The following is an 18693-nucleotide window of genomic DNA, read 5'->3' on the forward strand; positions in this document are numbered from 1 at the left end:
GTAAGCTTTCTATAGGGCTTTCCACGCATAATGCCGCTGAAAGCCTTTGTCCGGGACAGATGAATTTGTGAGGCTTTTAAGGGACGGCGGTAGCAAAATTTAAAAAAAAGGAACTGTTACACCTGTCGAACTGTTGATTTTGTTGTTGCTGGTACTGGTTTTGTGATGTTACCAATTGTAAGGCTCGGAAATGATGCTTAAATTAAAATTAATGTAGAATGGGGCTTCTGCGCTCTCGCACCAAGTATTCTGAGCTCCTGAAGGTATGCAAACTGTTTTACAATAACTACAAAACATAATTATGGACGTTTGCCAGCTATAATATACCTTTAGGCACATCAAGACTAATTTAAAATATAAAATTTCGAGGTTGTAAACACTGTGCTGAGAAGATCGTCATTTAACGTCCTACGCGGACATGCCGGCCTATATAGGCTTTCGAGACATAATTCATTACCACGCAGCCTGATAGTCAATCCTTGCTACGGGGGAACGGTCCATTCTGGGCTTGAACCCCATGACCCCATGACGGACATGTTATTTAGTCGTTCGAGTTGACAACTGTACCACGGGACCGCTCCAAATATACAATGATATAATATACTAATCACAAATCAAGTATACTAATGACAGTCAAATATAAACTCTTGGTTGAGTCACGATGTGCTCAGATAAACGGTGTTCCACTGTAATTAAACCATTTAAAAACTATGCAATGAATGAAGCTGAAATTCACTGATGGTCCCAAAAACCGCTCCTGTGTTATAACCGTCTACCAAACCATGGCCTGCGTAAAGAGCGATCACACAAAAAGTAAACAGTCTCACTATCAAGGTCTACAAAAGACGACATGAAACGAAACTACTCTCAGCAAAATTCACATTCAATGCAGCTCCGTAACTGATTTGTAAAATTGTCCATATACCTCGCATCGCGACACGGATGGTGTGCTGTTATGCATACCTAATTCACAAGGCTCGTTCAATCCCAACCTTCAATCTCACAACCGATTACCAATATTCACTGCACAGAAAAGGTGTTAACGCGTATATCTTCGATTTTGTTTTGTCATCAAATTCCCACCCCCGCCATTTTCAAATTTGACTAGCATCGTGAGGCACACATTTTCTCAACCATTGCTATCATAAATACTGCGACATGTTTACACATTCCAGTGATCCATCCGCAAGTGCACACGAGATGCTCCGGAGCACACGGGCTATCTGCATGGGGGAAGCACTCCCGGTGCCAGACGGTTTTATTGTGCGAGTGTCATAAAAATCGTCATTTTCGATTCCATCGAGCTAATGGACCGTTCGCCGTGGTGCCGGATTGCCAGCGGCCAAGGCCAAACCAGACGGCGACAACATCGTACCGCACGCGTGTGTGTTTGTGAGGGTACGCGCCACGCAAATCAGGTTTATTCGAGCGCAAATCACTCTCGGTCGGGTGCGTAAAAGCTCACAAGCGTCCCTTGTGGGGCAACGTGTGCGCCGGAAGGTCGCCATATTTTCATGGCACCACCATTTCTCTAAAGTGTGGTGCCATTTTCCAGATTACGGCACACACACACACAAACACACATACACAGCGAGTTATGGACGGCTTTTGTTCGCTTCACTTGATCGGACGAGGAGACGAGAGATGGTGACGTCAATCTTGCGAATTTTCTGCAAGTTCACACAGCGACGGTAGCGTAGCGGTGAAGGTAAAAAGTGGCACAAATATGATAACGGTTCATTAGTTTTCCAACAACTCTCCAGCACGAGCCGAAGACTACGTAACCGTGCAGAGCAGAGGGAGTTGGCAAGTTGAGTTTCAACGTTCAAGCGTTCCCGTTTTTCTTTACTTCCCAACATCAGAGACGTGCCTTCCAGTTGATTTCTTTCCAACGTAGAATAAGAGGTAAAATTAAGAGCACAAAACCATCTTGTCCGGTATGCTTGCCGGAAATACAAGGAGAAGTCGAAGAAACTATGCACCATTTTTCTGCCAAACAATACAAATATCATGCTCCGCAAAATTTGACCTTTTTTGTTGGAACTACAAACGGCTCGGGGTAGAGTAAAAATTGGGTCCGGAAGTTCAGGATGTTCTTGTGGCATTGGTTGGGACTTTGGGGTGTAAGGTACGTAATCAAGCGGCTTGTTTTTCGGAGAAATTCTGAGCGTTCTCTAGAGTTAACAGAAATCACAGTTCGCCGTAAAGCAAATGTCTTCTTGGAAAGTAATCCTTACATAAGAAAACGAGTAGGTTTTGTATTGGCCGCAACTAACCTCACTTCTCTCTCACCCAGCTTCTGCTACTTCTTTGCGTGTGTGCGTTTATGCCTTGAAGTTTCTTTCCCGTGATATGGTGTGCTGAGAATTTGTCAAACTGGCACGACTATATTTTGGCAGCTTAGATTTCCCGTTGTTCCACTTCCCCATCCAGAGTACGTTCTTCCGCATCTGTCGTCCATCATGTGCGAGTGGGTGTGCTGTTGCTACTGTGAAAGAACTTAGCCCACGGAAAGTGTGGATAGCGCGAGGTATAGTAGCGAGTGGCAGGTCCCGCTGGCAGAGATTTATTTAGTTGCAGAAATGATTTATGGTACACGAGCAGCTCACAGCTACAGGGGCGGGCATCTTGGGAGGTTTCAGTTTACTTGTGTCTTAAGACATCTCGCTTGTTAGACGTTGGCTATCGTGTAGTAGCAGACGTACCAACACACCTACACCTCTAGCTCGATCTTGACGTCCTTGTTCAATCGTGCCATCGAATGTTATTGGAATCTTTGGCATCTAGCTGTCCGAGAGTGTTCGTTACTATGGCTTTCCACCTCCGCAAAAGTCAGATCTACACCCGGCCCAAAAAAAAAATAAGGTTACCGAAACGTCGACACTCTTGCTTGATGGGCAGCCAGCAGTGCAGCAAGACAAATGGTCACCAATTTTATTGGGCCACATTTGGTGTCCTGTGCTGTTGCCTGGACGGCAGCAAGTCCCAGCGGATGTAGGAGAATGTGTTTCTGTTGTTTGGAGGAACTAGTTGAGTAGATTGGTGTACCGTCGTTAAGGCAATTGTTTGGCATCGAACTCCAATCAGCGTTCGGGTTTGGTTCGGGTAATTTAGCAGAAGACCTTCCAGTTGCAATGTTTTGTATCATTGTTCGCTTAACAAGATGATAAACGAGATTGCGCCACGAAAGACCGGTGATTGCATCTCTGCCACAAATTAATGAATTGCCCTACTTATTAAACTTCTGAAATGCATCAATAAAGTCAGGCTGGCCAGGCTATCAGGCAAACAGCAGTAGGAACTATGTTGCACACCCAACTGAAAGACTTGAAAACGGCGGAATAAATTGAAGATTTAATTTAAATATCTTGCTCGAAGGAAGGATTAATTACAGGCCTTCATTTATCCGTCCCGATCTGCTTATACTACACCGAGATGACATCATCCCCGAGAGTGGACAGCCTCATCCTTCCACCCTCTCAAGCGGCAAACGAGAGTTATTTCTCGGCAATGTTAACTCATGGAAATATGCCACAGAATGCCATTGCAGCTCAATGTACCGTGCAAGAAGGTGAAAGCGGGCGAGAGGGGTCGCTGAATGTGTAATGTCTTTTAAAAGCCATCTCGTCCGTGCAAACCCGTCGAAGAGCAAACAAGCCGGAAACTTTTAATGAGACCCGGGAAGCACGGGGCACAATCTGCATGTCCTTTTTGCCGTGGCGCCGTGGCGTTCCCATTGGGGAGGGATGGAAGGGATCCAGCAGAAAATGGTGACATTTCGTTCGCATATTCATGGCATGCCTTTACACGTTTGTCGGTACGATTGGGAGTGGTTGGGGATGGTTGGTATTTAATCACTTTGTACGCTTGGTAAGTTGGAGCACTCTTTTTTTTGCCCTCCCCACAGTGCATAACTACGATCGACTCCTTCGGGAGCTAGGCTGCTTTGCTGCTCTGTGCAATGGGGCAAATCCGTAAGCAAATGCAAACATTTCAATTTAACATCGCTTGAGCGATTTGTTCTATTTTTCCTGTCGCTATATTCATACGCTGCTGGTGCTTGTGTTGTTGATGTGCCACTTACGCCCTCAACTCATCCCGTTTTAGCATTTTCGTAACTCTCGGCTCGGCCTTACCCAAAGATGGCTGGATTTTCTGAAGTAGGCGCAAGGCATCAGAACGACAGCTTTTGGGGCGCGAGCAGTGAAGCAACAAGAAACAAACACAATGTTAACAATATCATCCCCCCCCCCCTTCCTCCTCCCATCATCCAATGTAAGGTGTGGTGTGGCTGTTGATCGGTGCAGCAGGTGCCACCCTGTTTCCCTTTCTGCTATTGTGACTGTTGTGTTTTCTGTGGGCAATAGCTGTCAAGGATTTGCTGCAGGGGTGGGGGGGGGGAGATGGTTTGAGGGCATTGTTTTTCACGGGAAAGATCCTCCAACTCCTACTTCTCCCAACATTTTTCGCCCTCGAATGTCTTGAGCGCGGTGAAGCATTAAAAACAGGCTTTGGTTCTGTTCAGTTCCCTTTTCTTTCCGAGTCGAACTGCCAACAGGGGGGTCTGGGGGGAGGGGAGTGCGTGTGGAGCCGAGAAAAGTTTAACTCCCGCTCCCTGGACTCCTTTGCCAAAAGGTAGGCTTCACCGGAATTTGCCAATCCTTTTGTTTCATCGCCCAACAATTCGACAAACAGCAAACGAAACGCCGCCATCTGCTTTTGGGGAGTTCTCTCTCTCTCTCGGGTGTGGGCTTCCTGCACAGCTTCCTACGCCCGTCTTTCATCGGGTAAAGTTGCAAAAGCTTTCGACCATGGCGGAAATGATGAATGATGTATTGCTGGGTGCTAGAGTTGGGCGTCTTTCTGTGTGTGTGTGTGTGTGTGTGTGTGTGTGTGTGTGTGTGTGTGTGTGTGTGTGTGTGTGTGTGTGTGTGTATGTGCAAGTACGCAGAACAATAAAGAATGGGAGCATTGGGGTGGATGGTTTATATTTTTCTATCTGTCAACTTCCGCCGTTGTTGTTTCATCGCTACTCCGTCGTCGTTGTTGTTGTTATGTTTTCCCAGAAGGAAGTGAAAAGAGTTTTATGCTTTGTTCTCGCACCTCGTTTGCGCCGGCTACTTGCCCCCTTCCCGGGTAATTCCGGGTTGATGTTGTGCTGTGGCGTAGGAAAATAATAATCCGTCGCAAAAGTGCCGCTTAATAACTCTCGACGCTACTACTCGGTTCGTCTGTCTACACGGGAAGCAATTCCGGTGCTGTGTGTGTGCATCGAAACAAAGCTCGTAAAAGGTGAGACAATCTCAATTGTCTAGCACGGTGTAGCTCGTCGTTGTGCCTTGTCTCCAGTTGCCTCACCCCACCTGGATTGTGAAGGTGGGGTAAATGCTAAAAATACCTGTCTTTCGGATGGCACAAACATGTTTCTTTTGCCTCATGGGAAGTTATGCTTTGCAAGGATTAGCATTGACTTTTTTGATGCTTGGGTTGGGAGATTTTAGAACAAAAAATTACATTAAATACTTTTATTGCTCAATGATGTTTTTTAAATTGTAGTTCTGGGGAATATGAGACAAAATTTAATAAATAAAAAATAGAATAATCCGTTGATAAATTTTTAAAACAACAATCACAACTTCAATCCAAAATTACAAGCTATGAAACAATACTTTATAACTTTAATATAGTAAACAAGATAGAGTATGTCTTACTGACTTAATATAAACAACTAACTGGAAATCTAGCTTCAACTGTGAAACGAAATACTTCTTTGTTTCCTTTGACTCCACATCTTCATAAAACGCAGAATTGATTACTTCATAGACTACGTCCTTTCTGCTCGATCACTAGCCAAAATTGAACGTCCCATCATCCCCATTCAGAAGATATTTATTGATCTCCCGTTGATTCGCATCTTTTTGTTTCGACCCGCTCACCAGGAACGGAAATGAAACATGTTTGCTCGATGTACCTGGCAGTTCCTTCCGCCAGAGACTCACAAACTCTCCCACCCACACGCTCGGGCGTTCGCTGTCTCTTTCTCTTCCTAATGGTTTAAATGTCTTTCTAACGGGCTGCTAGATTGACGCGTGCGGATCTCAACCGAAACAGGCAGGCGAAACGAAAAACGGATGCAAATTGTCACCAGGATAGAAATATTGGCAAACGACCAAACCCCCTTTTTAACGCCACCAAGGGGTCGGGAGGAGAAAGATGTTGCACGTGCCCGAATGAAAGCCCGGGAATGCAGTGGAAATCTGCCTCCATCTCTTCCACCCAATTTTGCTCCCCGGGGAGAGAGAGCGAGAGAAGACCAACGCTGCCCTTGTGGCTCTCCTCCCGCCGGTACGGTTCCATTTTGTGCAGAATTTTAAGACATTCTGTCGACAGCAGATTTACGGTAACTGACGAGGGTTTTATGAGCGACGAATCATGCAAAAAGGGATCAGCGCATAAATCGGCACCCGAAACCTTCATCGTCTTCACACCCCCCGCCCATCAGGGTGAGTGGATGTTGGGGCGGGTGTTGGAGTTTTGCATGTAGGTTGTTGTTGGGCGGTGCGTGCTTATACCGACTGGGAGTTGGCAAGAGGAAAAAAAGGGCTACAGTACAAAATAAAACCACAATATGAGATCTCGTGCAAACGTTGGGTAGCGTTTGCTTTGCTTATCCGAGTATCGTTTTGTATTGAATCCAAGGGAAGCGGCAGCCGCACAGGAGTGGGCAGAAGCAACGCAAGAAAAACACTCTCCGGCTTCGGCAATGTGAGAAGCGAAAGTTTCACGCGAGTGAAAATGATCCGAAAATTACATCATCAGCTAAGGCAGATCGGTGCTGCTGCTTCCTTTTTTTGTTTAGTCTTCACTGAGTGGGAGCACCGAGCAGCCGTACATCCGTGGCCTCTGGGGAGTAGGGCAGCAGAATAAGGCATCCCTAAGCACCCCAAAAAGGGTGTACAATTTGAGTAAAGCGAGAGCAGTTCTCGTATTTCCTCCCGCACGCTTTATGGAAAGGCAGCGGAACTTGCCGTCGTTCCATCATCATCAACATCCTCGAAATAAAGCGGGAAAAAGTCGAGGCGTAAGGCACCGGCGCAGAAAGAAACATAAAAAAGCCACAAAAAGAAAGCATCAAACACCACAAAACAGTGTGGCCGGCCCCACCCTGTTCCGGTTCCGGAGCGGGGCTTGGAAAAATGGCGATCCGTTACAGCCCAAGGACGCGCCCAAGGAAGGAAAACCCGAACCATAAAGCGGTGCCCCCTTCGTGTCCGTACCGCAACGTTTTGCCTGACGGGTTTAGGCTTCAGCGTGTCGGATGAAGTTGCCTAGGCGTTAGGTTTGCTGGGCGTTTCGTTGTGCCTCCGGCAGTTGGACTGATTTGTCGTATCCGCTTCATATATACATACATATTTGTTGGGAGCATTGGGAGCCTTTTCTAGACTACAATACATTTGACGGCGAGATAATTCGCAGATTGGAGGCGTCACGTATGATGCCCGAGATGCTGCGGGATATATGGGGATGAAAGTCTGCAGTGAAATTGTTTGGGAGAGGGAACGTTCTGTGATTTTAAGTCATAAAGTAGCGCTGCTCGGTTTTATCACCGGTCGTGGCTAGTGGACAAAGTTTGGTCGTTTTGCAAACTCTTAGGCGTTGGAGTTGAAGATCCCATAAAAGTTGGTGTACAGTGTACAGTTCAGTGTCTAACACGTTCTGAAGTCGTTTTATGGCAAAGAGGAGACGTTTTAGATTTATAGACACACATAGTGAAAGTTTTAGACCATTGTAGTGTGCTGTCGATGACGATGGATGAAGTAATGGCAATATCGAAATCCATTTCAAGGCATCATAATAAAGACACGTGTATTGTGAGAAGTATTGAATATTGTTTAAAAAAATACGATGTATAAAATTTTGTACAAATTCATGGAAATAATACTTTGAACATTGAACATTACAGTGCAAAAAATGAAAAAATGAGACCTGAATTCAAAACATACTATCAACAGTTTTTCATGTTTAGTATTACAGTATGTGTAACATATCAAAATGGATGTAGCATTGTTTTGCTCTGCTTCGTGGTGGTACTCGGTTATGCCGACCTTTTTTACTAACTTCATAGAATTATTGTATATTTTTGTGTATATCGGAAAGTCAGTCCTTGTTACGAGAAAACGGTCTGAATAAGAATCGATCCTATCCGAACTTGTAGGAGCCGGTGCTTCTGTCGAATGAACCATCGAGCTACCTCTGAGTATTTTGGTCTATATCCAATTAAAATAAAACAAAAGCTGATCCACTGTTATGAAATATTTGAAAGAATTAATTCAACGATTCATTAGACGCAAATGGCACACGATTGGAGTTCTACTTTCATATAATCCGTTTGTAAATGATAGCCCATCGAGAGCGAATTAAAAGTAAATGTCACAAGATAAAGAGAGACGTCAAATAATGGACTAACACACACACTAAGCATCAGTTGGTAGGATCCAAACTTTGCTTTTACTCTAGCTACTACGGCTTCTACAGTCTATTACTGGCATGAAAAACGAAAACAGAAAATGGACTCCAAAAGCTCTTAGTTTCCCAAATCAAATTATCCCACGTCTCTTCCTTGCACAACATTACAATGTTTCAGATTCTTTTTTTTTTGTTGTTGTGTCTATAAATTTCCCTATTGCTTTTACTGCCGGTTGTTCTCCGGTGTCTATGCCCCGAACACACCGCTCACAATGCCGCCCCGAATCGCGTGTATCCGTTGCTAATTGCTGGCTCGGCAAACTTGTCCTTCCCGGAAAGAGTGCCAGCTCCCACGGGACTACTTCATTCGAAATTGACTTTTCATTTCATTTCTCTCCACCATTTTTTCCAATGTCCCATACCCCAAAACACACACACAACAGCGTCTGTGAGGAGAAAAGTGGAGGCTTTTCAATTCCCTCATGTGCCGGTACACGTGCGAGCACTTTTTTTGTGTCTTGCTTTCCTGTAATGTCGTTTTTTTATCGATCGAAAAGCGGAAGACAAATCAAAACTTTTCAAAACACCAGCGCGCTGCATCACTCTCTCTGACAGGTTGAAAATCATTTCGATTCAATAATATTACCTTGTTTGCTTTTCTTTTTACGGCCACTTACTGGGTGGAAACCACCGAGGAGCAGGAGGATAAGTGTCGCAAGAAGCGGATGATGATAGAGACACTCCATTTTCCGACTGTCATCCGATCTGTCAGCGTAATGGCGTTTGACACGATGCCACGGTGCTGGCAGCCGCTAGCAGGAGTTGAACCGGGACAAATTTACAGATATATTTGCGCCTTTCAAGTCATCATCTCGTCCCCGACGGCAGACAGGTTGGGCATTGGACGTAGAATGATCTTGTGATGCATTGCTTCGTAGTTTAGCGCAAACGAATTATAAGTAATCCGAAGATAATTTGCTTTCCATTAAAGTATGGAGAGCTATTATAGGAAAAAAATGGCTGAAAATGTTGACGAAATACTAAGCCTGGCTTCACATTTTGAAGGAAGATTCCCATTTTTGTAACGGAATGGATTGTGTAAAAGAATTCCTGAAGCAAATCTCTAAATTATCTACTTGTTTCAAAGTCGCATCGAATGTACGACAAAAAAAAACCATTTGATTCCATGTTTATTTGCAACTTCGATGAGATCATGCTGTCATAAAAAAGAAAAAAAAAGCAGCATCGATTGCACCCTGCCGCAAGCTGCAACAAAACGAAAAATTGCATTCTTCTTACGTCGGTGCTAAATCGAATCACAGAGTCGTCCCACGTCTAACCTCCCCTGTAACTGTAACCGGAGCTCTTCGCGCCGACCGGCCACTTGGGATGCGCGTGCAATTTATTTATTTTAATATTGGTATCACTTTTCCGTGCCAGCAATTTTCCCCTATCTCCTACCAGCACTCTCTCCCTCTCTCTCTCTCTCTCTCTCGCTCTTCCTCGACGCTGCATCTCACTCACCGGGAGTGAGAGATGCGTTCGAACCATTTTCCCAATTGGCACCCGCGGTATCAAACAGTACGGAAAATAGTTTCGCGCTTCATCGCCGCCCCAGAAGATCCCAGCTGTTGCGGTAGTTTCGCCAAACAAGGGTGCAAGTTAGGCCACCGGCCAGAATGACACGAGCGCCAAACCCCCAATGTTTTACTTGCCAAACCCCCGCTTGGTTGGATGTGTAATGGATACGTTTTCTCGCCCGCAGACTGACAGATTTGTGGGGGAAAAAGAATTTCAATTTTTCGGTTCTATTTTTTTTTTAACAACCACTTTGGATCACAAACTTCTTTTTGTGTTTGACGTCCAGGACATAGACAATAAGAAAGAAATAAAAAAAAACGAGAACCATACAGGACGTTGATGATTCATCCACAAAGAAAGCCCATCCCCTGTACTTCTTTAACACACACGTCAGGTCGGCTGCCACGAGTCAGCAGACTTGCCTTCGCCTCGCCCACCCGACTGATCGGTAAATTGAATTCCTGGGCCCGGGTCTGTGCCGGACGGCGTAATCGGTGCAACGTTTTTATTGGACAGAAGGATGGTAGGAGCTGGGTTGGAAAAACACGACAATGAGCCGCGTTTTTCAATTTGGCAACGTGCCTGCATCGGTTGTCACGTAATGCGATACCCTTTGTGTGTGCGCGCCACCCGTTTTTTTTTTTGGCGCAGAGAGATTGCACTGGCCGCACCAAGAATCCCTCTTTAATATGGTTGCCCAGGGGAGGGATGGTAATTTTAATTTTTGAATAATTATTAGATTTTTATTATTTATACCACGACACCACCACGAACACGGGAAGCATACCAATCCACTCATCCGGGGGCTCATCAGCTTTCCGCTCAATGTGAACGGGATTTTGACGGCTCGTTGCCGTCACTCCCGGTGACACCGCTGGTCCCCGTGCCCGTGCCACAATTTATATCAAAAATCGATCACCCTTTCGATGCGGTTGAGTGAAATTTATACACAGCGTATCCGTTTTTTTATTATTATTATTATTTGCTCAGTGCTGCAACAAATTATGCCCTTTCCGACGGACCAGCGGGAATGGAATGCTTCGACTCCCTGCCACTGGGCTGACGTCAATCGAATTATCCCACTACGCCCAGCATGGGTTTTTGGGGGTGGGGGGAGCTGGATTATTGCTGAGAAACGTAGAAAACCTATACCGTTGCGCGCCACGCTTTTGCCACGGCTCGTTGGGTCCTTATCCCTTTGGCAACGGTCCGGTTGCAGGATCGAACCATCATCAGCGCGTTACCGTCATGTTCGATTTTTGATCCATTTCGCGTATTTTCCATTCGTTTTGCTCCATTTTTTTGTTGTTGCTCAAGCTGTTGTACACATGACCCTGGGTGTGTATGTGTGTGTGTTTCTATTTAGTTAGTGATCAATTTATCACGATCGAAATACCATTCCGCACCCGTTCGCCGAATGGCAGTTGGAACTGTGCCCGCCGGCCAAGCGGGGCCGTCGTAAATATAGGGCGCAATCATGTTTTAATGTTTTAATTTATGAGGATGCGCTGCGGAAAGCAATTTAATTTATGATGATGCGTGGAGGAGTCAACAAAGTTATCCGGGACCAAAACACCCCGGGCTGGGTGAGGTGTGTGCTACCGAGGGTTGGCGAAACAAACCCGATCTGCGGGCTCTGTTTGCTAATTTTCTTAAGTGCAGCTGGTTTAAAGCGAATGATCGAATTTAAGCGAGAATTTAAGATTTTCGATAGCCAGTAAAGCTTCTTTGCTGAGTATATCGTTTAGTGTACGGGTTTGTGATAGCAATTTGTATGAGAAAAAGGGATTAAAAGCGATTTAAAACATACCACTTTGTGAAGCATGACTCGTGTCGTTCAAACTCCACAACGTTCTTGCCCAGAAAATTCGGGCTGCTTAAAGATGTTTCACGGTTTCTAGGGAACACGTACACACATACATACCAGAGCGCTCTATGAGCATCAAAAACCCGACAGTCCCACCACTCATTGGCAACCGGCTCCGAACCGGGCATAAATTACGTCCCAGTGGAAAATTAGATAATTTATCATCATTAATAACGTAATCGTTATTATACTAATATGTGTGTGTGTGTGTGTGTGTGTGTGTGTGTGTGTGTGTGTGTTCTAAGTGGCATCGGACCTTCACCCACGTTCGCAGTTTTGCACATCACTTAGCTGTACACACTCTCTCTCCCGGCAAGGTTATCGCATCGTATTTAAGTTCGGCAAGGGCTTATCGTTCTTGTCACCGACACACGGCACCAACTGCCATCGTTTCAACAAAAGCAACCACAAACTTGGGCTTTGAGCTTTTGGGCACCAGCCAGCCAAAAACGAAAAGCCCCATCAACGCATGAAAGGATTGGTACGTCCTTTTTTTTCTTTTGCTTTTTTTTGGGGGGGTACTTGCAAAGCAAAAAACTGGGACACAAAAAATCAATTTCCTCCTGCATGTGCACGTGCAGCTTTGTGCCGGGATATGGAGCACAGCAAAAATGGTCGAAGATTTCTGCGACCAGAAGGAGCATCGTAAGGGTAAGAAAAAAAAGGGCTAGCCTCTTCCTGCTGGCCGTACGACAAAAGGCCTGATTGCCAGGCCACCAGGGGATGTTGCCACGGAAAATGACCACGCGATGAAATGGATCGAAAAGCGTAGCAGCCGGAGCCACAGCAAAAAAGCGCACAACCGGGGCGAAAGAAATGAAATGGAAGCTCAGTGTGTTTTTGCTTCATCGTCCCGGTGTCCCAGAGTGCCCCGTTGTGTGCAAGCAAGAAAAATGGACTTTTCGTGCGTATCGAACCGGTCCCGATCGTTGGAGCCGAAATGAAGGAGCCCATGTAGCAGTGGCCCCCAAAACGTTCCAGGACGGCGTGCAAGCGAGGTCCCTTATAATCGAGAAAGGTAACACCAACTTGTGTGTCTGTGTGTTACCGGATGCTTGCAGATGAGTTCACTTCTTTCTAGTAGTTCGCTGGAGAACATACAGACACACACACATTCGTCCTTTTTTAGCTGCTATCTTGCCCTATTCTTCGGTAGTAGTGTGCCGAGTGCTTGTTATTTTTTGCAAACTTCCAGTGTGTGCGATGGCATTTGTGATCGTTTCCAAAAATACCTATCCAACCCCGTGCAAAGAACAACTTCTTCGGTGACATCGAGAATGGTTGCTTGTTAGTGGGGGAAGAAAAAGGGGGAGAACAACAAAGAAAGAATAACACGCTTCAAGCGCTTCAACATTCCCGAAACGATGCCCGAACCCCTCGAATGTCGAACCAGAGATACCATTTCGTTAGCATCAGGTTCCGTGCACATAAATGTGTCGGTGTGTGTGTGCATGCTCCATTGATGCTTTTAAGGTGGCTTTGTCCTTCAGTGTTGGGCTCCCCGGGCTTCCGGGCTGCATTTCCTACCGAAACACGCTAATGTAAAGCACACACACCCTCACACATGGAGAGAGCCATCTCATCCATTGACCATTATCCGCCCTCGAACACTCCCATCGCCGTACAGCAAACCCCATCTTAGCCGGCTAACAAGAGCACGGAGCGTTACGTTAAGAAGTGTCAGTTAGCATCCTTGACGGTTCCGCCGTGCCGAAACCGTGACTGTGCATCTTGAACGATGCACAATCATGGTCACGTACGGTGAACCATGGCAGGGTCGGGTTCGATGGTGAAGATTGTGCCGAGATAAAGACACACACAAAGAGGGGCGAAAGCGGTCGCACCAAGTCGGTTAAAGTGATTTAGAGCGTAACCCATTTGCAAGTACCATCGTGTTTCCGGTTGGGTATTTGACCGGCACTCGCACATGAAAGTCACATGCCGGGGAGGGATGCAACTATTTTGGGGGAGAATGAATGTGAAACTATCCCTCGTAAACGATGTGTGCGGTGCTCCGTAAAAGTGTACCCTATTGACCCGTTTAATGGTGCGGAGACTTTCCCGGAGTGTTGTAGCAACTTACATACTCAAACGGAAAGGATGTTACGCAAGCAATGAGCTCCACACATCCTACTCGATGCGTTGATAGTGTGCTTTTAATGAGACTAAATAAACCACGGAACCATTTTCATTATCATTGCTCGTTTGCTTAGGACCTTTCGAGGGGTATCTTCAAATCGATCGAGCGTCTCTACAAAAAAAAAACCCTTAAAACCATCTCCCAAACGATTGCTATCGTACCACACCAGCGTGACACAAAAGTTCACCCCGTTCGAATCGGTGATTAATTGAAGAGGTGAATAAATTTATAGTTCACTTCAAAGATATCTTTCCCTGTGCTCCAAAATGCCCGCGGCACTACGGGGCAGGTGAAAAAGGGATGATGCGACGATGATGATGAGTTTCTTATCTGCTGCGTAGTACGTGGAAAGAACACGACTCCTTGGCGCTCTCCTCCATCGATAATGTAAATGGAAACCAGCGAGGGGAACAGAAACGGTGGAGGTCCAGAGAAGTGTGTCTCTTACCTTGGGAGAGAAATTAATGGTAGAATTTTAATAAATGATCTGTCACTTCCATTTCCAAGCGTAGTGATGGTAGCTGCAAACAATGAGGGGTTGGAGAAACTCCGCTGGAAGGTAAACTTCAAGACAACTTTACCGCTTGACGAGCGCCGTGTTGGACAAAGATGGTGGGGCTCATTTTTCTTTGATGAAGTACATACTTCAGCAGCTCATTTAGTATTCACCCTCTTTATAACTCTCTCTCTCTCTCACACACACACACACAATCTAATGCTTTGCTGTCCGTGGACAGGATATTGTAGACACTCGATACACCCACGGCCTTGCGACTGCCACTGTTTGCGGGGACGGTGTAAACAATGGGCAACGGGCAACAGTTATCACAATATTTATGTCTGATGGAAAGCCGGCCCGTGCAGCATGATTGAAAATGGAACAGCGAGATAGCGCTGGGGCCCTTACCGGCCGTCGATTCTGCCGAGCTGTGGGAGTTAAATGAGCACAATTTCATACGCCCTACGGTGTGCAATTACTTACACATCTTGCTTGCTTTAGCCTGCTCTCTGCTGGGGAGGATACAGGTGGATATTGAAGCGTGCTCTTTGTGGATGTTTTTTGGTGGCTCTTTTTTGCTACTTTTGTACGAGCAACTTTAGTCAACGCGGTATGGTTTCTGTTGAAGCTGACGGTTAACATGAAGCTTAACGTATGAAACAGAAATTTAAACCACGCTCAAAGAGCTCCCACTTGCCGGGGCTGAGCGACTTGTTGGGATAAGAAAAAAGAAGCCTAGAAAACCACAAAAGTGCTCAAGTATCTTCTGGTATAAAAACTCGGTCCATTTTTGTAACCAGCGTAACGGCTTTAGTTGTGAAGATTTTTGATGGACTTTACGCGGGGAGAGAAAAATACGTGCAAGAAACATTGAGTCAAAGCATGTTTCATACCTTCTGCACTGTGTACTGTAAGCTCTGTTGAACTGAAAGCTGTTAGTGTGTGTGTGTGTGTGTGTGTTTGAGTGCCACAGCCTAAGGGACGTGGAAAGAGCAGAAGATTAAGGACGGTCAGATCAAAGTAATCGCAGCATCACAAGGACTCCTACGGCAGGCACTAAAGCTTTAGCCTCAGCTGCTTGGAGAGCGCGAACGAGACGGTAACGAATTAAAAACGACGAAAGGTATCTTTCAAGCGCCACGCGTAAGAGCGAACAAGAATGTAGCCTTCCCTCGGAGCTCAGAGGAAAAAGGTGGAAGAGGTGTAGAAATAAATGAAATTGGCAGAGAGTCAGGACAAAGTTTGCCGCGGGCAGCGCGCGGAACTCGCAAAAACTCTCTCTCTATGTTGCCACGGTGCTGCAGGGCCGACCGGGCCTTACGACCACACGAAAAAAAGTCCAGAAGACTGGCTGACTGGTTGGCTGGAAGGGCGTTAAAAAGATTCGTCAGATCCTACAGTACCTTGGTTTTTGGATAACTTTCTACAAAGCCACTCACACAAAGAAGTAAACAACCAAAACAAAATCGCCAAGTCAACGCCGAGCCGATGTTTTAATGCGTCAATATGAGGACGACAGAGGAGTTCAGGGGATGAAAAATGCGTCAAAAATCTTGCCACTCTCGGTGCGCGCAAAAAAAAAAAACGCACAGTAAAGGATGACTTATTGTGCTTCATTGAGGCGAAGAACATATGCTAATGTGAAGCGAAAGAAAAGCGTACTGCGAGGCGACATGATAAACTGTGGTGTGGTTTCTTTTTTTGGGGGAGGCGGTCGGTCGGTGGCGGCATCTTGCCACACGCATTAATATCATGGTAATTTCTGCCCTGCTGTGGACGGCAGGACGGCTGGATGGTGGCATAATTTCGGAAGTCAGCGAGAGGAGGACAGTTTTAAAGGAGGTTCCTACCTAATCCTACCGCTCAAGGAGCGGAAGGATCTTTTATCGACCACCGCAGCGTGGGATATGCAAAAGCTTAAGCGCTGCCGGGCACACAGACCGACCCGGGGATCAATGGCTGTGTGCCTCAACTTTGTTGAGTAATCTTTGAAATGGGTTTTAAATTATGTTTTATAAAGAAGAAAAAAAACTCTCCATTTTACGTCGCTTTTAGATTGACCAAGCGAACGAGAAAGAACCGAGAAATTGAGCTTGTTTAAAGTGTTTTGTCATGATGCTACTGTGGCACAGTGTTTTACTTTTTAAAGCCACGTTATGCAACCATGAAGTTTTGTCCACCGTATGCAATAATAATAAAGATAGCACAACATGCTCGATTTTTTGTCGTTTGTACTTTGGCCACCAACAAACAGAAGTACACACATCGACGATATCAATCGCAAATTCAGCAGCAAAGAATCTGCAAAGTCGTTGTTGTGTGTGCGTTTTTTAAGCATAAAGTTTTGGATTAAGAATTTAAACGGAGCAAAACAAACCGCCCAAAACTCGCTCCAGCTTTTAATGGGGAAGCATGGAAGCAAAGAAGAAAGTCTATATAAAATATTGAACATTTTGCCAAGAGGAGATTTTGCGTCCTCCTTTTGCTGTTGCGCCATGGAGCAGCACAGGGCTATCGGTACGAGCAGTGAAACAGTGCCTGCAGGCTGAACACAGGCGCTAGCGAATGTCATAGACGACGGTCACTGGAGAGTACAAAAACAGCTCACGCCATCTTGAAACAGTATTGAACGCTAGTTGAAGGTTTTTCTTGATGATTTGAGCATTGGATTGGAGCTTGGGGAGGAAAACATAGCTATCGAAGTTTCGCTTCACGTGGTTTGTTCGGTTTTTATGCCTGGCCGTGTTCAGCGTTTTCTTGGATGCACGAAATCTGTCAGTCATATCCTCACGTCTTGTGGCAGGGTGGGAGACTCCAATGAAGCCGAGGTACGTTGATTCTTGGTACAGATTCATTTTGCTCGGCCATTGCCTATAGAAACATTTCCACAACAACGTCTCCAAAGGCAAGGGTCACATTGGTGTTTGGTTCAATATTTGGAAGTTCTGAGGCTGGTAGGCTCTTTCTATTTGTCAATCTGCCGAGTAAATATGCATTGGAGTAAGGCAGAAAGGCAGAATCTCAATGGACAATCCATTGACAGACAGTGTTCGTGTTCTGGAATATGTATTCGATGTCCGATCAGATTTCTCACCACCACGCTTATCCCGATGCTTAGCTCATAGATGGCAGAATCGTGTCCACACATCTCAAAAGGATTCGTAAGTGCAGTTTGGTGTGAGTGTGTGGGCTGTGATAAACTACACTTATTGCCTTCACGCCCTCTACCGTATCTAATCTCCGACCGGAAAGCGCTTTCGCGCGCCGTACAGTTTGCCTCGAAACAGTCCCCTGGATAGTTTTCCTCACGTTTGCCTCTGCGACAGGACTTCTCAAGCACACACACAGCATCGAATCGATTTTATGGACAATGGCTACCATGAGAGTATAGGGCACGGTACGTCGAACAACTTCCATCCACAGCACATCCGTGCACCTTATCACAAGTGTACAATCTCGAGAAACAGTCCGTCCCTTCGGGCTCTCTCCGTGTCCTTTTCTTTTGCGTTCTGTGAAGGCACTGTGTCGTTGGCATTGCGCACTTCCCCTGTGCGTCTCTGCCTCGCTTCAATCGTACGCTCATAAGCGCCATCACGCCGGAAAAAGGAGGGTTTTCGTTGAAGCAAACCCTTTCCCTGCCACAGTGCTGCCGGTGGGAGGCAGACTAGCCACGGGAGAGTAGTTTTTTGAAGTGGCTCGATTCCGAAAGCTAATCAGATTTATTGCTTCCTTTTTTGCCTGTTCTCCCCGAGACGCGCTCGAGGGACAATCTTCATGTCAGTGCTCGAGGGCTAAAGCACACACACACACACCCGCACGGAAACACAAAACACACATAAACGCTGTTCAAACAAGATGCCTGGCCAAGAGTGAGTGCTTGGGTTTCCAGAAGGCGAGTGGAAATTGAAAACGAAATATTGATCCCACTTCGGTACGGAATCGATGCACCACTTTTCGCAGAAAGCGCTTCCGACCTAGCTTCTGCAGAGAGTTGGCAAAAAGATTCTAATCTCGGCCACTTCGCATCACCCAGGATCGCCCCCGGGGAGGGGTTAAACTGGCACCGTAAACAGAGCTGTGTAACCTTCTTGAGACGAAAAGACTTTTCAATGACGGTGGCTACGCTACGGTCCTGCGGTC

At 46.0% G+C, this 18693-nt stretch overlaps 1 protein-coding gene across 9 annotated transcripts in view; it reads right to left on the reverse strand.

Annotated features, from left to right (window-relative positions):
* LOC1276354 (uncharacterized) overlaps positions 1-18693 on the reverse strand; it is a 68177-nt gene that overhangs the window by 46108 nt on the left and 3376 nt on the right. The gene's annotated exons all lie outside the window — the stretch shown is intronic.

The sequence above is a fragment of the Anopheles gambiae genome, chromosome 2 (genome assembly GCF_943734735.2).
Source record: "Anopheles gambiae chromosome 2, idAnoGambNW_F1_1, whole genome shotgun sequence".
NCBI lineage: Eukaryota > Metazoa > Arthropoda > Insecta > Diptera > Culicidae > Anopheles > Anopheles gambiae.